This window comes from Ptychodera flava, chromosome 10, assembly GCF_041260155.1.
Source record: "Ptychodera flava strain L36383 chromosome 10, AS_Pfla_20210202, whole genome shotgun sequence".
In the NCBI taxonomy this organism is placed as follows: domain Eukaryota; kingdom Metazoa; phylum Hemichordata; class Enteropneusta; family Ptychoderidae; genus Ptychodera; species Ptychodera flava.
In genome coordinates, this window is record NC_091937.1 from 44,171,070 (window position 1) to 44,198,999 (window position 27,930).

General features: G+C 39.1%; 1 protein-coding gene across 1 annotated transcript in view; it reads left to right on the top strand.

Moving 5' to 3' along the window:
* The first annotated feature begins 484 nt into the window (after positions 1–484).
* LOC139142926 (baculoviral IAP repeat-containing protein 7-like) overlaps positions 485–27,930 on the top strand; it is a 61,093-nt gene continuing 33,647 nt past the window's right edge. Inside the window, exon 1 of the mRNA XM_070713123.1 lies at positions 485–569. The gene's annotated coding sequence lies outside the window, so the exon portion shown is untranslated. The remainder of the gene's footprint in view (positions 570–27,930) is intronic.

Below are 27,930 nucleotides of genomic sequence, written 5' to 3' on the forward strand. Positions count from 1 at the left end.
TGGTGTGCTAGGCAGCCCTTTTTCTTCTGATATTTCCATGTCTAAAGCCATAACTCCCCCATGCATGGACCGGTTTTCATAAAGACTTGACACAAGGACAATACATTATAACTTTACATATACATATACATGTGAATGTTTTTGCAATACAATGTAATATGACTGCCAAATGGCCAGACATGTGCTAACGTTTTCATATCAGCTCTAGTTTCAAACTTTGCACAAAGACTTGATTTAGGCTACCTGTATAGCCACATCTATTACCCAACTATTACACAAATTTAGTTTCTTAAAACTAATTTTATTTGTACTTTGTACATCAACATTGCACATACACATCAATACAAGTTAACACTTTCGCAGTCATTTTGGATAGGCTTTGTCCTATTTCACTTTACCATGATTTTCGTCATTGATTTCCAAATGTATTAACCAAGCAGGAACTATGTCATTTACAGTGACTTATTTCTCTATTTTTGCTGCAGAGTGTGGAAAGACAAATTTGCCAGCTAAAGTTTCCTCTAGGGACACACATTATCACAGCAGGCATTGAGAACAAGAAGACTAAGGTAAGAATTTCTCAATGATTGTTTACATTCTGTATTACAGTTGAAGTGGGTATATTTGGCACACCTAATTAGGTAATATTAAATCTCGCACCTTTGCTGAGCAGTTGCTTAATTTGCCAGTGGTTCGTCATTGTAAAACACATGCCCCATTATGGCAACAGCTTGGTGTTACCTTAAGAGGCCATGGTTGATTTTGCAGACATTCGTGGATCTATCGCTGGTGTAAGCACTGGCTGAACAAAGCCAGTCAGAAAGTGTGTCTCATAAAAAAGTATAAATTATTGTAATTAGTAGTACACAACAATGACTTACTTGGGTTCACGTTCACTGTCGATGAAGAGCACATGCAGTGTGCAATGTTTTGGAGACTCAAATTGCTCTATCCACATCAAATAGACCTCATTTATAATGTTCCACATAAAAAGATTTTTTGCGTGAGGACCAGCAGTGGCAAGTCTCTATGCTACCAGGTCATTCTGTCTTGTTTCGCAAGCATCATACCTATTAAAGCCATAGCAGTGTTCTCCCCAAGATTTTCTGGTAGAGCGATGGCTAATTTGCATAACAATAATTGTAATTTATGGTAATGAGTTTCTATTGTTTACTAAAAATTCAAGAGTGGAGGCCACCACTCAATAATTGCTGTGGGGAGAACACTGCATAGTATTGGTGGTGTCACCGCTGCTCTTGATTATGACGGAACAAGTGTGAATACAAAGATCCTGGCCCCGCAACTAGCCTGGCCCCGATGCAAAATCTTCCCCATATGCATCTGGCCTAACAGCAGACTAACCCTCTTGGTTTCAGTCAGTTGCTTACTTTGACTTAATTAATGATACAGATATCAGACTTGAAGAACTGTACAATTTGTTGAGGACTATGATTTGGTTTCATGTGATGATGTAGAGATGATCGGAGCGTAGCGTACTGCAGTGTTTCCGCTGCCTGCCCATCAAATTGCAAATGTGCGAAAAAAAGTAGTGTTGGAGAGAAGATTTTGGCATAAATTAGCCAAACTTGTGAATCAATAACTTCACCATGATGTCATAACTTTGTCTGTCCGCGCGCTGTCCTGCATACAACTTGAGACTTGATACCTTCTCTCTATGTGTATCCGTAACCTTATACGTCGGGAGATTCAATTTGTAACATGTACAGTAATGAATAAAATTGTAACGAAATCGCCCACATACACAAAGTACCTCATGCATACTGTGACTAGTTTACTATTACGATGTTGCAAAGTTTTGGACTGAACTGCACACAATGTGCGAAGAGATCAGTGCAGTGGCAGCCATGATGTCATGGACATCGACAGTGGAAGACCGTAGTAATGGTGAAACTGAGCAAATCGGCAAATTCCCTTTTGACTTTCAGCTGCTCCACCAAAACAGGGAGAAACCACCCTAATGCAGGTTCAAGTGCAAGTAAAGCTAAGAAATTGAAACAAGATGGACCTGGAAAGGAAAGTTGTGGCATGGTCAAAAGCATACACATAGCTTTTTAGCTCCACAGCCATATGTATATATGGCAATGGAAGCTATTCTTATAGGCTAGGAAAATGTCTGTATGTATGTATGTCTGTATGTCTGTATGTCTGTCCGTCAACATCAAAAACTCCAAAACCGCTGCACATTTCATCTTGATATTTGATGTGTACATGGATGATGGGCTGTAGATGAGATTTTGTTCAAATGAAGTTGTCATTGCCAAAAATATGCAAATTAAGTGAAAAAATGTAAAAACAGTCAAATTGAAAATCTCAATAACCACTGAGCAGATTACATGAAAATTAGCATGTAAGTACTTTGGGCTGACCTGAAATAATTGTGCTTTTTTTGATTTTTTGGATATTGTTGAAAATATACAAATTAGTGCCAAAAAAGGCGTTTTTGGTAAAAAATCTTCTTCTTCATGAACCGCTGGTCAGACAGCTTTGATATTTGGTATACAGGTCCCTAGGGATAACCCAAATTGGATTTGTTCAAATTGTGATGAAATATGCAAATCTGTATTTTTAAGGAATTTTTTTGTCATTTTTGGTCAAAAATTTATTTCATCAAAACCGCTGGTCTGACAGCTTTGATATTTGGTATACAGGTCCCTAGGGATAACCCAAATTGGATTTGTTCAAATTGTGATGAAATATGCAAATCTGTATTTTTAAGGAATTTTTTTGTCATTTTTGGTCAAAAATTTATTTCATCAAAACCGCTCGTCTGACAGTTTTGATATTTGGTATACAGGTTCCTACAGATAAACTAAATATGATATATAGAATATATGATGAAATCTGCAATTTTGTATTTTTGGTGCAATTTTTGACATTTTTGGTCAAAAAATGTGTTTCTCAAAACTACTTGTCTGATGCCTTTGATATTTGGTATACAGGTTCCTGGGGGTTCTCCTAGTGTGATATAGTGAAATTTGATGAAATCTTCAATTTTTGTATTTTTGGGTCAATTTTTGCCATTTTTGGTCAAAATATTTGTTTCTCAAAGTTACTCATGTGATAGCTTTGATATTTTGTATACATTTTTATACATAATTATGATGAAATCATCAATTTTGTATTTTTGCAGCTAATGTTGCCGATTTTAGGTCAGGCCATCCTGAAATGAGCTATCAAAGATCTCAACCATCTTCATCAATACATATGTCACAAAAAGTTGCTCTCTACATAACACAGCAGAGCTCTGTCGACTATTGGGTCGCTTGTTTTTTTCAAAACAGCTGGTCCGACAGCTTTAATATTTGGTTAACAGGTCCCTAGGATGACCTTAGTGAGATGATTTCATACAGTCAGGAAATACTTAATTTTGTATCCATGTCTATAGTAGCTTCAGGGACATTGGCCCTATGTTTAAGATAATGTTGTGATTCAGTAAGCATTTGAAATGGTAAACTGTATTTGGTGTTGAAATGCGGTAAAAAATAATGAGAAAACTAGTAACTAGCTGAGGTGATTTCAGCAGGTTTGGTTTCCAACAATATATTCAAAGTTTTTTTCAATGTTAAAGAGTGATGGAGGGGGGGGGGGGGGGTCCTGGCAGATTTTGAAAAAAATCCAAACAAATGTCAATAAAAAAATCAGCCACAGAAGGTTTGTCAAAAGAAAAGGTGGGATAGTGGAGGAAAAAAAGAATGTACAGTGTATCGGATAAAAAAGATGTTCCTCATCAATCTTCCAGACAACCCCCTTTTATCAAATGGTACACCCCTGATGTATTTTTGTGTGCCATTAACATGCAGTGTATCAAGTTAGGTAAGGATTTGAAAGGAATAGTCAAGTTCACCACAGTTTAACTTATCTCTTGTGTCATCATCCTTGTGTAATTGGTTAAGTTTGTAAGTTCTCCAGATGTGGATATACCAGCTGTTCTGGAAGAAACAATGTTTACTTTTCCCTATAGGGTTTCTGACTTAATGATTGCATGTTGAAATCTCTCCATGTATCTGGTGCATGGGCAAAATGTAAATATTGGTTGCATGTTATGTATTTCAGTCTATGTCAAATATTGTAAATGAAAAATCAAGAACAGTTTGCTGTGTGCTTGTAAAAGATAACATGTATGTCAATTAAATTATATAAAATAATTAATATTAAATTATGTCAATTAAATATTAAAACTGCCTTGCAGTTTGATTGTCTTAAAATTATCACAGAAGTAGAAAATGAAAAGAAACTAATCATATTGCTGTAACATATTCACCCTGAGTGTCTGTAGGCCTATACTTAACTATTTTATCATTACATTCAGTTTTTTGTATATCTTTATCACTCTCCATGGGCCAAGGACACTTGGGGTCAATGTCATCACTCTCATGTGTTTCAAATTGGGAACAACGACATAGACCTATGTGCCCATAGATCTCAACATATACACTCCAGTGATACTTCTTAATGACCACATTTCCCTGCCCCATCAAGACTAATACTCCTATTACAAGTGGGGACTGTCATTGTCAATGACTTGTTTAGTTAATGGTTGTATCACAGTATACGATATTTCTAATTCTGTATTTTTTCCATTTTATCTCTGAATAAATACATTAAACATATTTCACTGTCTCCAGTACATTACATTTAAGTATTTTCACTTCATGCACTTTATCCCTTTCACACATGTTCAAATATCTGACCAGAGAACAAACACTAAATAGTCCAGGATGGGAGCTAAGTGTCATTGACTGCTATTTTTTCAGAACGTAGTCAGAGCTTAAATATTTTACGTCGTCAGAGCGAGGGACAGCTAAAATGTGCGTGGTACATTGCTGCCAACAAGAAAAATATCTTTACTGACAGTTTTAGAAACTTGTGTGAAAGTCTTGTCCTGAAAGTAAAACTTGTGAGAATTATCATTATATTGTGACTGACATAGTCAACAGACTCATAGAGAAGGTACTCAAGCTCGGCATACTTCTGCATTATATTGTGCTAATATGCGACCCTTGTCATGATATGTCAGACTATGAGCATTTAACTCAATAGTCAGGTGTTTCTCCATATCAAAAGGTGTATATCTGATATGTTATAGACATGAACATTTTGATTTATGATCCGTGACTCCTGTGGCATGATTCAAGCTGGCTGTGAATACGTGTTGGGGTAAGTGGCAATAACCCCTGACCCGATCGCGATCAATACGCTACAAGGAGCACTGCTTACGTATTCATGGCTAGATCTGGGTTTCCTCTGGCTTCTGAAAATTCTCAGTAAATTTACAAATTGAGTCTCAAAAGTTTTACTTAATTTCAAAATTGTTAGTAAACTTGGAATTTGCAAAGTGTGACATTGTACAGCAAAAAGAACATCTTTTTTGTATGGACTACACTGAATGATGATGCAAACACAAATTAATGCTTCATTTAATAACACTTTATTTTATCCTCGATCTAATCGCAGATTCTAACAGAGAAGTGTGATTCTAGGTCATAGAGATAACAACACTTTTTTTGGAAGTTAAAGAATGTTTGTTTGAGCTTTCACAAGTTTGAGGCAAATCTACAGTACCAGAATCACATACTTGTAACCGCATTTTGCGGTATGCGGCAAACTTGCGGTAACTGTGCGGTAGCATTGTTCTCTGCCGCAAGGTCTGCGGTATCTATTGTCTCATGCCCACTTCCCATTGTTTTATCGCTGCAAACACTGCGGCAACACGTTTGCGGGAACTCACTGACGCCTCAAAACATGCGGCAACAGCAGTGAGGCAACACACTGACAACTCAAATGCTGCGGTAACACCTCGTTGTGATCGCATTCTATTGTTCTAAATGTTGAAACTTGTGCGGCAACTGAATGATTGACAGCTTCAAAACCACAGCCGAAGAAATTGCGATTCTGTACTACAAACCAAACATGAATGCTAATTTGAACTTCACGCTATGTTCAACTGTAGGCCTACACAGCAAGACAGTAAGGGTTATTGGGAGTCAACTTGGCATGCTATTCACAGTAATTGAGCACCAAATCGCCAAAATTGTAAAGGGAAATATAAATCAGTGTGTTTCATTAAGGCTGCGTGATTGCGCGATTTCTCCTCATTGACGTGCTGCGCGCCGCCAATATTGTACACAGAAGGGGCGACTCATCGCGCACTGTACTGAGCTGGCTGGAATGGCATATCAAATGTCATGGGTGTCACACCTCAATGCTTTTGACCGGTAATCGGCACCTGTACTTTGGCAACAGGCATTGTATAGTGTGGCAAGAACATTTACATGAAACAGACTAATTTTAGTTTGATTTTGATACTTTTTGTACTTTCCGTAGGCTGATTTTTCATATGAAAGCCTGCCAGCCCATTGAGAGTTACGTTCACAAAAGTTGCCCTCACTATATAAGGTTTCTGTGTCACATTATCTCTGTACAATTGAGAAAAGGAGACAAACTGAAGTTTTTTGTGCATGGTAAATGTCCATAACACTATGAAAATAATCTGGTAGCAAAAATTGACACGGAAATTGGACTTTACAGTTACAGAAATGTGTTCAGTTCAGTAAATGGCATTGGCACTGTGACGGGATTGCATGCAATCAATGACAGTCACAAGCAAGCTGTAGTGTCAATGGGCCCGGTTTTTGAATTCAGTGAACAACCATTGACTTATTTTTTAGGGAAATAAACCCTAAAGTTAACTGTTAGTGACAGCAAGCCTTTCTGTTTGTTATTTTCCCGTTGTTAAATGACTGACAAAAAGCAATTGGAGCGAATCTGAGATCGAGAAACTTCACATTCAAAGCATGGCAGACTGAGACTAGTCCGACCTCCTGAGTTGTTCGTTTTAACTCTTCTGAATCTGCGCACAAGACTACAAGACCAGCTAAGTCACTAGAAAAATACAGCTAACTGGTTTGTATAGGGCAATCTTGATCCAACTCTACGGTGGTTAGGGATGATATAAGCACAGTAAAAACGTGACAAGCAAGTATATTATATTTTCAGAAGGTAGAAAACATTCCTTTATAACTACTAAAGATTTTTTCTTTCTTTTTGTAAGTGCACACAGTTCAATTAAAAATGAGAAATATCCCTTGAAGGTACCGGTACAGTGGAATGGCTAGCTGTTGTTATTATGTTTGAATGTACTTTAAGCCCTAATAAAGAAAACATACAGAATATGTACAAACAAACATATATAATATTGTAGCATATAAATAAGCTACAATTTTTCAAGGAATATTAATGCTTATGAATATTAATGAGCTCTCCGCCACTCTTTTAAGCTCTATATACATTCACAACAGTGATACTCACATTTGTTGACTTTTGGAAAAATCCTAAAGAGGATCATGTTTGCGGCAAGCATCTTGGATTGTGTAAGCAAGTGATTTATGGCTTGTAGTTTGTATATCACAAGTGACATCATTGCAACATTGAAGCTTATGTGTAAAGCCGTGATTATATGTTTCAGTTAAATCCCCCAAAAAATTTAAAATCCCCCTAAAAATTCCTGTAGACGGGGGCCAGTCCCCAACCCTCGTGTAGCATCCTAGATGAAACACTGTAAATCATGTCTTTCTGTTTTGTATACAATACCCTACCGGACAGATGTAAGTTGACCACTTCACGCGGAAATACCCCATGTTTATATAGATCAATTAGCGGTAACGTCCGCGTGAACCAATATGTAAACACGAGAGATTACAAGATACCGCGGAACAATTACCTGCGTGATAAAATCGTGTATAGGTTTGGTGGAACACGCCCTCAACGTTCATACCGTTGTCATTCTAAATCTACCGGAAGATATGGCCCTGCATTTTTACGAACACATTTCGCTCCTTTTCATTTTGTTATTGAAGTGTTTTTAATGTTATGAAGTTTGTTGGTATTCTGTACTTCTTAAATGTAAGATCCGTCCATGCCATGGGCGATAGTTTAACCCAGCAGGCTACGTGGGACCATTTTTACCCTGCGTACGTGGTGGTGCGGCATGCGGTAGGCCATGTACCGCACTTGATCACGTTGCACGCGTGTTGCATTTATGTCAGATAAGAGTGCCTAAGAATTCTATCTTCGACTGGTACGTCTGAACTCGCGAGTCTTTTGTCGCAAGTCCCAATCAGCGACTGTCTCAAAGTATATCTGCGTCTGTCTCCGATAATATCTTTGTTCAGATGAATTTACCTCTACGATCATCGCAGCTAAAGTTTACGACATGTCATCAATTGCGAAGAGTGCACATCTTGAGCAGTTTTGGCAGGTACGTGTGATCAAAGAAATAAAATACATGAACGTAACAAGCTTGTTTTCTTATTGTCTGTATTATTTCACGCAGAGGGAACGACTGTCTTTGGATTTTGACGGTTGAGTGTTAAGTAACGTGTTATTTTAACATGGATGATTTTCCGACCTTAGTTATCGAATATTATTAAAGTGGCACAGTTCGGAAAAATTTACTTACGTCGCAAAAAGCTTGTCATTTTTCCAACAGACAATCTCTTCCAACATTGTTATCAATGTAGTGAATGTACAAACCCATGCCTTTACTTACTTTCAAGTGGGGTGAATTAACCAATCATAGTGTCGCATTATCTTTTCTAAAACCAAAAAAGCCTCTGCCGACTTTGACATCGATTTATTTCATTTACAGCTTTATGGGCCTTTTTCATTTGATATCGGGACACGTTTTTAAATGTCGAATTATCTATTCTGACTTTATCAATGTATTTAATTTACAAGCCCATGGGCCTTCATGTTTGCAATTTTGGTATCAATTAACCTATGTCGCAATTTTTTGGAAGAAAAATCGCATCCAACTTTGTTGTTGACGTATTTTATTTACACATCCATACGCCGTTTTCCGATATCCACCCGGGACTAATGTACCGACGTTGTAATCACTTTTTCTGAGTCGAATTCCCTTCCGACATTGCCATCACTGCATTTATTTCTAAAAACACGGTGCTCTGTACATTTTCAGTATCATAACAAATGTTCCGATGTCGTGCCATATATTATTCTGAACCTGAAATCTTTTCCGACTTGACATTTCGAGGAATTAACGAAACTGTACAAGAGTTCATCTACTTTCGTAGGGATAATGGAGATGACATGTAATGGGTAACCGAACTAATAATCGAATAAATTTTTTTCATGAGGTATTTGATAAAAATTCTCACATAATATTAGATATAATATACGATAAATTACCAAGTTTTCACATGCAAACAGACCAATGGTTGCAAAACTGAACAACACGTAATTGTCAACGCATACAAAGGTTAGGCTCAGCCAACCGGCCGATGATGACTCGGACCGGACAAGATACATGGTACATGAACGCATCAGAACACTTTATTAGTTCATGATCCCATCAGGAATGCAGTCTTGTGGAACTTTTTATTAAAATGCTTGCTTTTCTTACTACGGTCATCTTCAAAGTTCCTGCTTTCCCGAGATGTCCAAGTTCTGGCTCTCCCGATTTCACCCATGTCTGTGCAATATGGATCAGAATTGACCTTCATATTTCGAAGATTTGACTTTATAGAAAAATCCTTAACAATTTCATTTGCAGATTCGACAACGGGGATGACTGTAACTTGAGTAAACTGATTTAATTATCGAATTAATTGCTGTTTCGGTACGTACTGTTTGTGAGAGTAAGGCACAGAATTTGAAACGTCATTTCTACTGTTTGATATACGCATGCGTATTTGATTCATACGGGTTGCAACATCACCGTGTACGTGTTGACATGGCCTGGCCTTCCCACAAGCGGTCAGGAAGGTCTCTGCCCACGCCCGGGGTCTCTGCTGACTGATTCAGCCTAGTAAAACATTGTTTGGTCAGATCGAAAGATGGAACCATAAAAAGAGTGACAAGTGACTACTGCACCACGTCGAGGAGGCAGACCGTGTCTACAGTTTCTCGCGAACCACCGTCGCGGTACGGTCGATACGGTCGCCACTGTGTAAATATGCTTCCCCCCACCGAGCCACCCACTGGCCAAATGCTCGAGGGCGAGTGCGAAAGCACGGGTTAAATTTTTAGATGCACTGACAAACAGCTGAAGCGGCTACGGGCAGTCTGCGTCGATTTAGGGCCCAGCGAGGTTTTTAATCGAGTGGTACTGGCATGAAGTTGAATCATTGACCCTCGAGAAAACGAAGGTCTGTTGAATATGCCAGTGCAGTGTCACTTATGCAAGCATGGCTTGTTTGCTACCCCAGCCATTTCACCTCGTCTCAGTGAAGTCTTATTGAAATCCTGAGCAAGCATTTCGGGCGTTAAATGTGATTTTGATGACTATTCAATCAAAAGTTTAAATCCATTTCTGATCGGAGTTTATAGGAGACGAACTAGAGTAATTCAAAGTGGCGTATATAACGGCAGTTCCGTGTGATGATCAACTTCGCTAGCCAGCGGTGTTTCCTCGGGCAAGGACCCGGGCAAGTCCTCGGAACATCCATATAATGAAACGTTTACCTACCAACACCATGCGGACCCAATGATTTGTAATGTGAACCGGGCCGTTGTCCTTCCATTATTCAATGGAGGTAACAAATCACTGAGAGCCGTTAGCATTCGTTGATAATCTAGAATCCTTCAGGTCAAATAGGTATTTTTCGGAAACAAAAAAAAAACTGCAGTCTCCATCATCATGGTCATGGTCTCATTTTAATACGACGCGTCGACGCGATGAAATGGCCATGCAAGACCAGACTGAGGGGCAAGACAGTCAGTTGCCGATCTTCTGCAGTGGAGGATGATATAGAAGTGGGCAAAACATATAGCGTGCAGATACCTCGCCTTTCAATATGAAAAATGTAACAATATAAAACGGGGAGAGGATTGCAGAAACGCTGTCAGGCACGCAGTGAACACAACCAGAACGATGTACGTGGTCTGGACGCTCGACCGAACGTACACAGTACATGCAGTGGGTGCATACGGCGATGATGGGTGATAAAAACCAATCACACGATAGTTTGTAGAGCTGTACTTATCATATCGATATATGTATATTTCCGAAACATTGTGACGCTACCAGAGTTAGGCAAACGCATTTTTTTTATTAATTTATTCATTCTATACGTCAAGTTCTGTTATTGTGTCGACATCGCCCTTCCAACGTGCACTCTATGGAGATGTCATCAGTCTTGATAATACCGTACTTGTCACGTGCATAGCAGAAAACGCCAATGTTTTTGTTTTGAAAGTTTGTTTACAAACAGCTTTTCTAAGCAGCCGCAAAGTATCAAACGTGTTTGTGTGCCGGGATTGGTAAGAGGCTTACTTAAATTCCTACAAGAGTACTTCCACGTAGTATGGGTTATTTGCTTTAGTTTTACGAGAAAAAAATGACAATTTTGTTTCATATTGCAACTTTAAAGCCTTATGTCTGATAAAATATTGTCTTTAATACATAACTCCTGTAAAACCATGGAAATATGTACGAAACCACGTCTATTAGCATTTTATTTGACCTGTTATGAGCTGCAATGAAGCGATGTGACTGATTGAGTGGAAGGACGGACGCGTACGTGAAACGCCCGTGTAACTTTTGGCAAACTCTATCCCTGAACAACGGTAGTTTTGCGTTCTTTCAAGGACGAATCGCGGACAGTCGAGACTCGTTCAGAATGGCGTGTGTCTGTGTGATTGTCTAGATCAGTTTCTATTTTGTGTTCAATTTTACGGCTGCAATATTATTTTTTAAAAACTAACGAAACACAAAACAGTGAATTTTGGTGTACGGCAATAATGCAATGACCCGGATGAAATCATACCTTGATAAAATAATGCCGTTAACATCTTTTTAGATTTCTTGAACGTCACGAAAACGGGTACAAATGATCGTGCATACAAAGATCAGTATAGCAGTTTCTACGTTCGGTTCGTCGTATTAAAATCATAAAACCCGGTCAAACAATCACTGATGCCAACAACAAAAATGCATGTGGCGAAGGACCAGTTGTTTCGTCCCGTAATGCTCAGAGAAGGAATAATTCTCAGGCCTTCAGGATAATTTCTTGTGCCGTACAATTATTCAGTGACAGATTAGTAACACTTCTATTTTGTCTATGGAGAAATTTACATCATTACATCACAGCGGCCACTGCCTGTGGCAAAGTGTGGGGACGGTAATATTTGCTCAATAAACACTGAAAGACACTTCCAGGTATAATCTGTTTGTCAAATTCTAAAGTAGTTAATCAGCAGTTGATAGTTCGTTTGCTGATTAAAGTCTGGTTTATATTTCCAACTTCACCTCTCAACCTACAAAACGATCACAGCGCGTTGTGCCATTTTGTACACAGTTGCTTTGTGGCGGTCTGACGCAAGTTCCGTGAATTGCCTCGGAAGAAATTCCATTGAGGGAATCTCAAGTTCTAAATGAGGAGTAATTGTAATGTCTCTAAAAATGAAGATCAAAAATTAATAACAAGCATTACCGCGCAGAGGAGTTTGGCAGCGATGGTGAAAGTTCAGAAATACCCCAACCACTCATGAACCTCCATGCTCCAACCATGAAGGGCGGTTGTCATGCCAACGGCGTTGAAGTGTTGTCAGAAGGGGTCAATAAACTTCCAGGGAATGCGGGCAAAGTGGCAAAGGCATTCACTTGACTGTTGGTTCACTCTAAAGAAACTCATGTTACAAGTTGCGGTACTGAAAGTTATTACTGTGATTATCAAAGAAAGCAAACAGAATGCCATACCACCAGCATATCAAGGGCATCAAGTGTTGTTGACACTGGCCAAATCCCACTGAAACCAGGACGGTGTAAAGTAGTCCTCTTTAGGGAATACATTTGGTCGTGCCCACGTTTGGTGGTATTTGAGCCGGCGTAATTTAAGGCCCTGTGCTGTTTTATATCATGATTTCTTGTTATTTTACATATGTAAAGCTCAAGAGGGGACAATATGACCTCTACCGTACTCGCTATAATCAGCGGAGACATGGGAGCAATTTCTCTGCCTTGATTATAAACTTTTTTTGTAAAACGTCATGAGCAACTTTCAAAGCTTACGGACAGTTTTTAAAGGTTTACAGTAAATCACCACACACTTTCGGGGATTTGCCGAACAGTTTGGCTTTGTATGATTTTTAAAAACCGTGTTACCGGTACACGGGACCCATCTCAACGGATGATTTCGATCTCTGTCACAGGGAGGTTTACATGATACAAGTGCACATAGTCCTGGATGGTTAATGTTATTGGAAAATACAAGTGCCAGAGAAGTAACTCGCGATTTTTTTCCTTGCTGATTTCCTGACATTGACAATGACTAATTAGAATAAGATTCTTTTGACGTCTACAAAATATTCACTTGTCCTAAACTGTTCCTGTTTGGAAAAAAATGACATTCACGTGTTTATTTTCAGTCCTGGTGAGGTAAAAACATTTTTAACATTTATCTGTGTCGTACAGAAAACCTTTAAGAAAGGTGTCCCGTACAAAAGAATTTTATTCTCAACATTGTGAGCAGGTCACGTCTTTTTTACCTATAATAAAACATCCGATAAATTATCTTATGAAAAAATAAGTTGGGTGAATGGCAGGCCTGTTAGAATGAAAAGGTTAATATACAATGTTGGACGTCAACACTAGCCATCCAGCAATCCGTTCACTGTCTTTTAGTTTTGTGGTTAAAACCTCGAAACCAAGTGTAAAGAAAACTGAACTTCTCTTACACATGTCTGATAGTTGCTTAGTAACAATGACTAAAGCAGTGTACGTGAATATATTAAAGCAAAAGTGCGTTGAACCCACATGCCGTATTTTCAATGTGTTCAACGTCAAAAGAAAATTGGCAATCTTCAAAGCTGGAAACTACAATTACTAGTCACTGAAAACTCGTCAGTAATTCTGTACTTCAAGCCGTGACATAAGGCATGTCAAGTTAGAATTTTGATGGTGACCGGGACGTCTCGCATAATTTTACAGAGAAATACCGTCACTTTAGTCAATGGCGTAAAACAAATGAAAACGTAACTCTGGTAACTCGACGCCTCGATGAAAATCAAGAGACCCTAAAGGCCTATTTTATTCGAAATCATGGCCTTAACTTTTAAGGTTGCAGCTTCATATTATTTCAGAAATGTATTAACGGTTGCAGCAACGGTCAGGTTATGTGGTCGGACTCGTATCAGGATCATTACGTCACGCATTGACATGACGCATGGGTCAAACTGCGACAATAATAAATGGGGTTTGAGCCTGTGAATCGTAAAAGAATTATTTCTCATTAAAACATAACAGCAAAGTAAACAGAGAAATAAAGTTTTAACAAATTTTTACTCGATATAATGATAAAAGTAGTATAATCATACTGCTTTCTGTAACATTTGTTGGTTGTGAAATACCGGTAGTTACAAACACCAAAAAAATGTTCCGATCGAACGTAAAAGTGGATGTCTTTCAGTGTTGAGAGCATGATATCGGTTTTTCGTTTTGCTTTCATTTGCCATGTTATATCACATCAGCGTGAAGAAAAAAGTCAACTACAAAACAACAGCTGACGTTACAGTGTGAAGGTGATACGGAAACGACAGAAGTTTCGTCGTATGACTTGACCTGCTATTGCCACACTTTTCTTCAGTTATACTTCTAAGGGGGAAGGGGTTCAAGTAACGAGTGATACAAAGCCAAACACTTAAGACTAGATTGAAAAGACGTTATGTTGTCCAAAAGTGCAAAATGTTGATAGATGCCGGGAGATTAGAAAAATATAAATGCTGCCCCGAACGCGTGTACCGCGGTAATCAGTTTCAGATCACACTGGTACCGGTCAGACGGTGATAAATCATACCTGTGAGTAAACCTTAGAAAATGAAATGAAAATATTTTTTTCCGATAACTATGCCTCAATGTACCGTAATTCAACCTCACAGCACTAAACTTTGTTTTCTCTGCTGAAAGCGGAAGTAATGTAACTAAGAATGATTTCAATTGTGTCACGCAATTAACACGATTGGAACTAATTTGGGATAATTGGATTTTAATATTTTTCAAATTTCTCAAAAGTGTTAGGTGCCGTTTAACTGAATGTTGCAATATTGCAAATTACTCGTAAAAACAAGTATGTAATGTAAAAAGAAAGACAGATTAGATTACATTTGTAGCTTAAATCGGCATTAGTTCACCGTCCAATTATCCCAAATTAGTTCCAATCATGTTCCTGAGGGTTGTTTCACGGCATACAGGACCGCCTGTGACAAAGAAAAGGCCACTTCGCTATGTCATAGGAGCAGCCCGGCGCGACTGTGATGACTACTGTCACACATGTCCGACCTACCTAATTCAGTACCTCATTTCTGTGTGATCACAAAACACACTTTGTTATTCGCCTAATTGATGTTGTCTGAGAAAACGGCACTTGCGCTTTGCAGATACCGATTTCATATGATTTGTATTGCATAGGGCGAAAATCGTTTGTATCAATGAAAGACAGTAAAGATTCATAAAAATCGTCGAGTGCGTTAAAGCTTACGGTATCGGGAAATAAACTGGCACCCAGTAACGGTAGTGTGATGTGAATTTCCGCGGAAGATTCGTTCAATAGCTGTGGCCTTATATACCCCCAAAAATTAGTGGAAATTATACGGCTATTAGAGAGTTGGCTCATACCGAGGGCACGTCCAGCTGTTTTTTCTAACATAAGAGTAAACCTTCTTTCGAGCATGTTACTGTAAATGCGGCCAGGGAGAAATTAGTGCATTGACCTTTTAACTTGCTGCGGTAATTTCTGCATATTGTTATCTGCCGACTTGCTTTCATTCCAATAGGTTTTCAATAAACGATATAATGAGAAACAAGTTTAGACTATGTTGAAGACGTGTATATGTTGTTCAATATTGAAAAATGTCCATGGGCGATGGGAGATTCAATGGTTCTCTAAATGTGAACTTCCGCGGTAATCAGTTTTAGGTCAGAGTCACACCCGTATGGGCCATGGGCCGTTTGTGAAATACCGGTATATCAAGTAAGTCTTATACCGAGATAGATCAATACTTTAAAATTCATGAGAGTCAATCTTGTTTACGCCTACATAAAATATGTCAATCCAAGGGGGAAGCAGTTGAAGCAACGAGTGATACAAAGCCAAACACTTTGAATTAGATTGAAAAGACTTTATTTGTCCAAACGTGCAAAATTTTGATACACGCCAGGAGATTAGAAATGTACCGTAAATGCTGCCTCGAACGCGTGTACCGCGGTAATTAGTTTCAGATCACACTGGTACCGGTCAGACTGTGATAAATCATACCTGTAAGTAAACCTTAGAAATGAAATGAAAATACGACTCCAATAATTCAATCTCCCAGCACTAAACTTTGTTTTCTCTGCTGAAAGCGTAAGTAATGATGTAACTGAGGGTGATTTCAATTGTGTCAGGCAATCCCATGTTACTATGATTAAATGAGTGTTCTTTCACGGCATACAGGACTGCCTATGACATGGTAGAAAAGGCCACTTCGCTGTACTAATAGGAGCAATCCGGCGCGACTGTGATGACGACTGTCACACATGTCTGACCGACCTAATACAGTACCTCATTTCTGTGTGATCACAAAACACACTTTGTTATATTCGCTTATGTTGTCTTAGAAAATGGCACTTGCGCTATGTAGATGTCGATTTCATAATTATGATTTGTATTGCAATAGGGCGAAAATCGTTTGTATAAATGGAAGACAGTAAAGATTCAAAAAATAGGTGGTTAAAGCTTACGGCATCCGGAAATAAACTGGCACCCAGCTACGGTAGTGTGAAGTGAATTTCCGCGGAAGATTCGTTCAATAGCTGCCATATTTACGCCGGGCCTTATATACCAAAACAAATTTTAGTGGAAAATTATACGGCTATAATAGAGAGATGGCTCATACCGATACCGAGGAACATCCAGCTGTATTTCTTAACGTAATAGTAAACCTTCTCTCGAGCGTGTTACTGTAAGTGTGGCGAGAGAGAAAGTGCATTGAACTTTTAACTTGCTGCGGTAATTTCAGCATGGTATCTGCCGACTTGCTTTTATTTATTCCATTAGGTTTTCAATAAACGACATAATGAGAGACAAGTTTAGACTACGTTGAAGACGTATTATGTTGTTCAATAGTGAAAAATGTCCATGGGCGATGGGAGATTCAATGGTTCTTTAAAAGTGAACTTCCGCGGTAATCAGTTTTAGGTCAGAGTCACACCCGTTATGGGCCTTGGTTGTTTGTGAAATATAGCCAGTAAGTCCTATACCGAGATGGATCATACTTTTTAAAGTCATGATAGTCAATCTTGTTCATGCCTACGTAAAAATATGTCAACCGAAGGGGGGAGCAGTTCAAGTAACGAGTGATACAAAGCCAAACACTTTAGATTAGATTGAAAAGACGTTATGTTGTCCAAAAGTGCAAAATGTTGATAGATGCCGGGAGATTAGAAAAATGTAAATGCTGCCCCGAACGCGTGTACCGCGGTAATCAGTTTCAGATCACACTGGTACCGGTCAGACCATGATAAATCATACCTGTGAGTAAACCTTAGAAAATGAAAATATGCCTCAATGTACCGTAATTCAATCTCCCGGCACTAAACTTTGTTTTCTCTGCTGAAAGCGGAAGTAATGTAACTAAGGATGATTTCAATTGTGTCACGCAATCCCATGTTACTATGATTGCTATATTGACTTGACGGTTGTTTCACGGCATACAGGACTGCCTATGATATGGTAGAAAAGGCCACTTCGCTATGTCATAGGAGCAGTCCGGCGCGACTGTGATGACCACTGTCACACATGTCCGACCGACCTAATACCGGTACAGTACCTCATTTCTGTGTGATCACAAACACCGTGACACTTTGGTATGTTAGCCTAATTAATGTTGTCTGAGAAAATGACACGTGGGCTATGCAGTCATCAATTTCATATGATTTTTATTGAAAAGGGGATAAAATCGTTAGTATCCATGAAAGACAGTAGAGATTCATAAAAAATCGTCGAGTGGGTTAAAGCTTATCGGGAGATAAACTGGCACCCACCTATACGGTAGTATACGGTAGTGCTTACTGATGTGAATTTCCGCGGAAGATTTGTTCAATAGCTGCCATATTTACGTTGGGCCTTATATACCCCCCTAAAATTAGTGGAAATTATACGGCTATTAAAGAGTTGGCTTATACCGAGGGCACGTCCAGCGTCATTTCTAACGTAAGAGTAAATCTTCTCTCGAGCGTGTTACTGTAAATGCGGCGAGAAAGTGCATTGACCTTTTAACTTGTTGTGGCAGTTTCTGCATATTGTTATCCCCTGACTTGCTTTTATTCCAATAGGTTTTCAATAAATGATATAATGAGAAACAAGTTTAGACTATGTTGAAGACGTATTATGTTGTTCAATAGTGAAAAATGTCCATAGGCGATGGGAGATTCAATGGTTCTCTAAACGTGAACTTCCGCGGTAATCAGTTTTAGGTCAGGGTCACATCCGTATGGGCCATGGGCCGTTTTGTGAAATATATCCAGTAAGTCTTATACGGAGATGGATCAATACTTTTAAATTCATGAGAGTCAATCTTGTTTACGCCTACATAAAAATATGTTAACCCAAACCACACTTATTCAAATTGCTCCGATCTTAAGATGTTTCTCACCGTGCACTTGAAATGAAAGTGCGCGGGGTTGCGCGGGAATGTAATGAAAAGAGGTTTTTACTTATGTCACGCATAGGCCTACCGGTAAACATGTCTTTTTTCGTTCAGTGTTGAGGTTTTTTCGAAGATTTTTTGTTTTCTGTACGACTTATGTGCAAGATGGGTATGTTTGCTGTTTGCCTTCTTGTGCTAAATATGGTAAGACCCCTTTTTACCCGGTTGTGCAATTGTGTACCACTCTCTCACGTTGTTTACCCGTGTTGTTACTGACTGAACCTCAAAGTTACCGTATACGAAGTGTCTGTGACCGGCTACCAAAACTATTTCACCAAAACTCTGCCATGCTACATACAAAGGGGGGAATTAAGTTTAGTCACTATAGTTGGTCGATATCGACTGCCGACCTGCAGTGACGAGCACGGTGACCTGGGAGAACAACATGTGATTTCCAACGCGTTTCGTGTTGTCCCTGGGGAAAGCAAGCATTAATTTATTAATTTATTTACGCAAGCTTGTTTATCTGCAGCAATCCGTAGCCTAGTAACAATCATCAGAAAGACTGTCACATCGCGGGGTCAATCAAGCAAGTTTCATCGCTGTTTTTAGCTATTTACCCTTCAGGACATTCGTCGACCTCAGGGAGGTTGTCTTCTGTTCCCTAAATCACGGCCCATTTCTGACACAATTTAAATGTTTGTCTACATCTACCGATTCAGATAAAATCCGATGTTGAAAACATTTCCCGTTCACGCTATGGCTAAAATAAACCTTAAAATTCGTTTCGTTCCCGATGCTATTTCACAATGTTTATCGGTAAAGATAAATCCGATGTTCAAACTATTCGTTATTACAACCGAAAAACTAATTGGGTCCGTATCTGACACCATTGATATTGTTTGCAGTTAATCTGAAGTTCAAATTTGATATCGTTCCGACGTTTATTTTAAGGCTAGAAAACTTAAAATCGGGTCCGTTTATAATACTATTTTACATAGTTGTCGATACAGATAAAATTGGGAAGTTCAAATTTCATACTGTTCCTATGTTTTTACGACAGAAATAAAAAATATCAATCGGACGCGTTGTAGGTCATCAATAAAGTCCTACATTGTACTTTCAGATCATCTCGTAACTGTTCTGTGTGAGTGACTGACCGTGAACAATAATTTAAGTAGGTCACTAGAGTTTAAAGATTACGTAATGCGGATGTCGGAGAAAACGTACTAACATCCAGCGATTATTAGGAAATTACCCCTTCGGCCCCCAGCTATGGATGTTGAAAACTTTTCCCGTTCTTACGTTTTAATGGCTCAAAACAGTTACAATTCGGTTCATTCCTGACACTGTTTATGATTGTCGGTACAGATAAAATCCCAGGTTTCCGATTTAAAAACTGTTCCTGTTCAGACGTTTCATGGACGATCGTGTTAAAATGAAAATTGGATCCGTTACTGACAGAAATGTACAATGACCCTACAGTAGTAAAATCCGATGTTCAAAACTGTTCACGTTCCGGCGTTATTAGGCCTAAAACCGATAACTAAGGGACAGTGGTTAAATTAGGTCCGTATCTGAGACCATTCACATTGTTTGTAGGTAATCTGAAGTTCAAATTTGATATCGTTCCGACACTTCTTTTACGGCCGAAAAACTTAAAATCGGGTCCGTTCATAAAACTATTTTACATAGTTTGTCGATAGAGATACAATTTGAAGTTCAAATTTCTTACTGTGCCTATGTTTTACAGCCAGGAAACATAAAATCGGGCGCGTTTGTAGGTTGATAAAATTCTACTTGCAAAACATCTCGGCACTGTTCTATGTGGAGTGACTGACCCTGAAATGAGTACGTCAATAGAGAGTTGAAAGGTCATGCAATGCGGACGTCGGAGGAAACGTAACATCCGTCAATTGATTCTATAGCCCTCAGCTATCACGGATTATGGGCATGCGGCAAAACACTGAATTTACGTTGGGTGCGTTACCAGTTTAGCCCAGGCAAACAAAGACGGCACACGGGGAATGTTAACAATCTTATCGACCATATTTCCGATGTGCGTTGGTTGTCTACACATGGTTAGAAACCTTGGTCAATCTACGTAACTAGCCCTGCGTACGATCCTTTGTGTTCCGCTACAGCTAATCGCCCCGCTCACCACAGCCCTGCAAAGACCCATACGTAGGGTCGGTGACTTCAAATCCATTTTGGGACTTGACGTAAAAAGCCAAATTACTGCCGAAATTCAGCGTTCTTGGGCCCAAGTCGTATCCCTGCCTACCTCAGCTACTCGATCGCTTCCAAAAATGCCAGTCTTTTATTCACTTCTCGTAAATAACCGTCGATGTCGGCAACTCTCTCGCTAGCCCTGCGTACGATTCTGTGTGGTAGGAAAACACAGCATCGTACGCAGGGCTATCTACGTAACGTGACGATGCGGTTGGAAAACAGGGCCCATGAAAATAATAGGTTGTTTCCTGTGTTGCGTTTTCTTGAACTTGCCTCGTTTCCTCCATCATTATGATGAGAGGCTTTTATAAGGAAAGGGGTCTAAAGAGTGAATTTCTCGGCAATTTATATCACGCAATATACCGTTTCAGAAACAAATAACCTCACACACACAGCCTATACTGTCTACATGCTACAGTCGGCGTCATCAGTTGCCGATGGAACGAAAATCTGTTACCCGCCGTCCAATAGAACTAAACGAGGTTGATTTTCTTGAAAAGTCTGAAGTTTATTTGAAAGAAATGAACAGTGTTACTAATGTTAGAAATACAATAAAACATGACAATGAACATTGCATGGCATGCACTATAGACAAAACAAATAATTAGTCTATGTTACGTACATAGGCCTGTATGAAAGTTCATGTTTTTTTTAGCCCTGCGTACGATGCTGTGTGTTCCGCTACAGCTAATCGCCCCGCTCACCGGGTGAGCGGGGCGATTAGCTGTAGCGGAACACACAGCATCGTACGCAGGGCTAGTATTTTTTAAGTTCTACATCGGCCAATCAAGACACTTTGCAATACAACAAAGGCACTGGCGTTTCAAACCTGCACTATTCAACACACGGCCATATCCGTCATTTGATCGGGGAGGTGCAAGGTGGTTCTGAGAAATTCTCGTCTACGATGATGAACCGTAGGTGGCGCTCACACTTACTGTTCACAAGCAACGCACTGTGCTGAAGTACACGCAATGTCGTGTTTGCTCGAAGTACACGTTCATTGTTCGCGTGAAGATTATAACCCACCCGCGGTACATAATGTCCGATAACGATGTTTACCTGAATTAATTACGATAAAATACCGTCGAAATACTGCGTGAAGTGGTCAACTTACTCTGTCCGGTAGGGTACAATGAATAGCCTATCGCTGAAAAATGTTTCTCCGGCTGGGTGGGCTGGGTGCCGTATGTTGTGAGTTTGAATCCGATTGATAATTTAATAAATTTCTTAAATAAAGATGACATCACTGATCGGAGAGAGACGTAATATCGAAGAGAAATTTATTTGATGATTGTGACCATCAGGTAAGTCACGGTCCAGTGGTAAGTTGATGCCACAACACATCGCAGAAGACAAGTAAACACAATAATTTTTCTCGAGACGTTTTTCTCTTTTTCAATGCAAGAAGTGAATGCCTGTGAACTCGGAACTGATCACTGGTCTGTACCAGTCATTTCAACTCCAGTGGTTGGTATTAGCTCAAATACTGTTTTAAAATTTCCACAAGTACGATCCACGACATAAAATGCAGAATTTTTGTGGCAATTTCAAAGCTTTCCTCGTTTTCACTCATAAATTATCGTCAACCGATCATGACACCCTTTCCATAGCTTCATGTTTATATCATAGGAGGAGGTGAAAAATGACCATGTACTCCCTTGTGACGGCATCAAAGTGTATGGAGATAATCTAGGATTAGTGGTGTAAGTCTTCAAAGACAGTAAATTGCGAACAATAATTCTACAGACGCCTATATTTCTCTTCCGACGGGTGAAACCACAGGCACCCATGCGCTGCGTAATCTGCTAGATCGATCGTGAAACTAACATGGAGTCTGTAAAAACAACTGGTCATCAGTGTAGTGCACACCTCATCAACATGACTTTCCTATTTTACATCGTTTGTACTAACTTTTGTCACTATAGAAATAACGGGCGACGCGCTGACCATTAACGTTTATTTGTTGGCAAGGGCGAGAGGAAAGCTAAAATTAACGGGCGAGGCTTGCCGAGCCCGTTAATTTGGCTTTCCTCAAGCTCGCGCCCGCAATAAACGTTAATGGTCAGAGCGGAGTCTGTTATTTCCATTATATATAAGCGAACCCAAGAAAACCGTCAAAATTTCCGAAATTTCAGGAGCGAACGACAACTGGGCCCCAGATACTATAGCAATACGCAAAGCACTGTCACGCGCGCTGCAAAATTGGCAAATCCGGAGATATTTTTAGAAAAAAGTATCTCAGCTTGACCTGCAAGTGCTCCATTTTATTTTGTGATCGATTATGATTTATGTTTGAGCTGTAAAGTTACGATACTTTGAGTTGTTAATCTTATTAATCTTATTATTTATATTCACGGGCCTGTAAACAAACCATTACTGTGTATTTGTGGTCAGTCACGTGGTTCAGCTCGACCAATCAAAATGCGACGGGCAGGGCATGTGTAATATAATGTCATTTAACAATCTGTCGAGAGACGGTGCTCTAATACCATAGAAGTATACCGCCATGGTAATATTTAGAACTGTCGTATCTCCTTATGTTTCCCGGTCGGACAAAGCCGCCTCTATGACAGTACGGTCATTATAAGTCCCCGCAACCTAGTATAGAAAGAATTGTAGTCTATACACAACAACGATGTGCGCTGTGGCATAGGCAGTAACCCATGTTTGCGCTTGGAAATGCCCGATCGGACAGGTTTCGCAGTTTACGGTATCGATACCATCTTGGTCACTATTGGAACTAGATATTTTGGCAATTTTACTCTAGAAATTTAATGTGAATAAATGGCGACTTTTACCTGTATGCAATAGACCTTGGTGTTCCGTTAACGGCAATCGAGAGCTGGGTACATACTGAGCCAAAAAAAAGAAAAGTCTTGGATTTTAAAATTCGCTTTTGTTTTCGCACAATGAGCCTTCAAAGCGTCAACTTGACGAGTTTTGCATAAATTATCAGCCCTTGTTCACGCTCGTCAAGCTGCAAGCTGTATCTTCACTTCCAGGCTTTTTACCGGAAGTTAAACTGGCTCCCAGTCGCCTGGCTTTTCTCGGCAGCTAAGTTCCAAAAAGTTATGGTAACTGCATAGCTGGCCAAGCCAGGCGATCATCCCGTGACCTATCCTAACAGCCGTACCACTCAGCGCGATGGTCTACTGATGTTTAATCCTTCAATTTACGGTATTATATGTTTTGATATGCCCACAGACTTTGAGCCAGTCTAACCGGAAGTTTGAGAAACGGTCTTTCAGACTAAATATATTCATTACAGGTGAAAAATCTGGCGCCAGAATTGAAAAAGGTAGTGTTAGTTTCGCCAAATAACAGTTAGTGTACACAACTCATGTCTCCTTGTAGTAAACCCATATCAGTTGAATTTTTACGTAGACGCTTGACGTTAATTTGTTTGTCTTTTTAGAGATAAAATTCAAACTGTAATTTCTGAGAACTACGTTTTCTTCACCCAAGAATTACATACGTTCTTTGAATTCGAACCCGAGTGAGGCATGTTATGTGAGTTACATAGCAAGGCTCGGAAACGTCTGTCTCTGTGTTCATTTTGCTGCATGCAGTGTGGTTCTACATTTCGTTTGATGCCGATCGATTTGCTTCTCTCCTACATTACGCTAGCCCGTCGGGCTAGTAGTAGGCACAACAAATACTTGCGCGGCGGTAAAAACTGCTAGCCGGTGAGCTCGGGGTAGTAGATCTGCTCATCCCTGCAATATATATTCCTATTCTGATCCACGGAGCAGGAGAACCCGGAACCAGAACCCGGAACTACTAATAGAGCAAAGGCGATAAGAGTTGAGTGATTGATCCGACAATGGTCCAAACAATTTTTGGTGCGAAAAATTCACTTCACAAGCATGGCTTCTGACTTTTAGAAAAATTTATCCGAATAATAGCTTTATTCCCATTTTTACCTTCTCGTGTCTATTTATAGACAGAGAAGGTATTAGAGTTGAAAAACCAGTATGCTGTGTCAACTACTTCCGTCTGTCAATACTTCCGTCTGTCAAGATCCGTTGACGTCATGCCATTGTGATGGGTCATAACATAAACTGGTGGGGGTGTTCATGGTTCAGGTTGAGGTGCAGGAGAACGATTTTGAGCTGTGACAAAAATCAAAAGGACTTAGCGGCATAGCCACAGTGTTAAGCCTTTCTCCAAGGTTCTTAGTTGACTACGATCTATTACAGACTACTGAGCTGACGTTAGGGGTACTCACTTTGTGTTTGCTCACTCTGTGTGCGCTAGTGTTTGGTACTGAGTTGCGTGGATATCCCCTCATGGCCTCACGTGATATGGGCCTGTTGCATAATCTGCAGATGATCATATGCCTCTGAGTCTGAAAACGGTCATTGTGTAAGCGTGTCGGCATTTTCCTTGCATTTTTTCTCATTAAATTTTGCAAAATATCGGCGAGTACCTCAATATTTCAAGATAACTCTTTCTTCCCAATCGTTTCCTGGAGTTTCAGAGTCATATGAACGAAAATGAGTGAAAGTTTTAGACAGGAAAATCGGACGTCGGCCATGTTCAATGTTTACAGTACAATCAGAAGTTTATGTGGAGGAAATAACTAACAAACACTGTTGATGATGCCCGCCCTCTAGAGGCAGACCTTCCTATATGAAGTACCACATTTGATGCTTGTGGAAAGCTTGACCACACAAAGGAGCATTTTAACTTTTAGAAAATGACAAATTGAATAAGAAGGTATTCTGAAAATGTCAAATACTGAGGAAAAATGCGCAAATATTCAAAATAAACAGGTTAACTGACTGGTCAGCTATAAAAAACAATGAAAATGTTTATGATCAAAAGTTTTTGAGATGCGCACATTTTAACAAATACAGAAATTATTAATATTATAAATATAAGACCAAACTATTTTTTCAGGGATGGGACAGGTTGGAAATGAGGGGTGAGAGACAAAGGCACTCCTATTGCTGCATGTGGATGCAGCCACACCATTTCATTTACAGCATACTTATTCACTGTGTTGTGTTCAAGTTCCATATTGTACTGACTGTCATACAAGGATAACATAAGCAAAGCAAATCAAATTAGAAAAGGATCAATGCTGTTGTGTGGATTTTGCTGAACATGGCTGATTTTAATATTTCGCCCTATATATTTGGTATCCAGCAAAGGCATATTTTGATGTAAAGTCAAAATTAACACTACATTGCGGACAATATATGTTACCGTTTCTGCATGAACTTTTCTTTTTTAAATTATAGTATAGTAGTACTTTGAACAGATTAACAATTATCGTGATGTCAACCCATAATTTTACATCACAAAGACTGTAATTCTGCCAATTTTTTTATTTTTCGTTTTTCAGTCATTTTTTTAAATTTTGCACTGAACAAGATGATTGAACAAATTGCAATGTTTGAATTTGTAAACTCAAAGAATAAAATCCTTTGATCACAGATTAAATTATTTTTTGAAAAGAAATTTACTCTTAAACACTTTTAGCATATATTCTTTACACGGTCATGTATTTCAAGGAAATATGCCTATTAAAAACAGTAATTTCTTCACTTTCAATTTTTTTTCAATACTATGACAATTATCAGCCATGAGGTTTTACAAACACAAGACCAGATAAGCGTTTTTCATCATTTCCACAGGACTCTTTGGAAAATCCATTAAAAACAGTTAAAAGTAACTTAAAATGATCACTTGGTATACATTTAATTTACAGATGCCAGGTTGTGTATTTCACATGCACTCAGGTCAGTAGGGAAGTGCGTCATTACTATTTTGGACTGTTAATTCTTATTTCTGAATTATTTAACTTTTTTTTCCACATTGAACTATCTTTAGGCAGTTTATACTGTAGCTTAGAATTTTTTTGATTGATGTATTTAATCATCTTTTGGGTTCTTTGGGTCCATATCCCACCTCATGCCCCTACATCATCAACTATTTACCAACAACTCCATGCCAACAACAATTACCTGACCTGGCCACACATTAGAGAAGGTACAGCGTCATTGACGGTATTTTTTGAGTATGGCGAGCGCTGGCGCGAACACTGCCAGGGTCTTGAACAATGCGTTACATTAAACTTATTCATTTTCCGATGCATCGTATCGATCAGTCACGTTTTAAATCCCCGACATTGATAAAAACTAATATTTCTTGAAAGTCTTTCAATTATCGATAGAAATGTAACATGTTCAGTAGTTCGTGGTTATTACAAAAATATTTTCCCCTGTTGCGCCTAATGCGGGCTTGTAAATCCTGAATATCTCTGCGTCGAATATCAACAATTTAAGCTAATGCTAAGCAGACTTAGAAATAATAGTTTAATGGCCAGTCTGTACGCTTCTATACAACGATTATCATGAAGTCTTTCTAAATATTGCAAAGTCAGCCGTGATTCCAGTCTCATCTGTCCCATGTGAATGGGGTGTGTCAGTACCCAAAACATGATTAAAACATCGAAACGTAATTATCTGAGTGAAGATGCCGTAAATGATCTGATAGTTATAACCATGGAAGGCCAAACACTTTACGCATTTGACTTCAGAGCAGCGACGATAGAGTTCAGGCAGCAAAGAGATCGTCAGAAGTTGTAATCTCAATGTAATTAGTCAGAAATGAAAACCGTCGTCAGAGAATAGAACAGAAGAGTATTAAAGATTGTTAAACTCGTCCACAGAAAAAAAAAATTGTCACTGCTGATGTTTATTGAACACTTTATTCATTGACTTTTGAACTAGTTTTCGATATGGCGTATACAGCTGTTTTATAAGTGCTTACATGTAGTTGTATGCATTTTTGATACATTTTACTCGATAATAAAAACATTTGCGTACAGCCTTACGCAGGTTTGAAAATCCTAACGGAAGCTCTGTAAATACCATTTATTATCCCTCGTAGAATTAATAGGAAATGAACACAGCAAAAATAATTTACTAAATTACTGATTAATTTTATGGAAGACAATTCACGCGAAACAGTTTGCTGTTTGGAGACTGCTTCAAAACACAGGTAACCTGTGAAAGGTGAAAT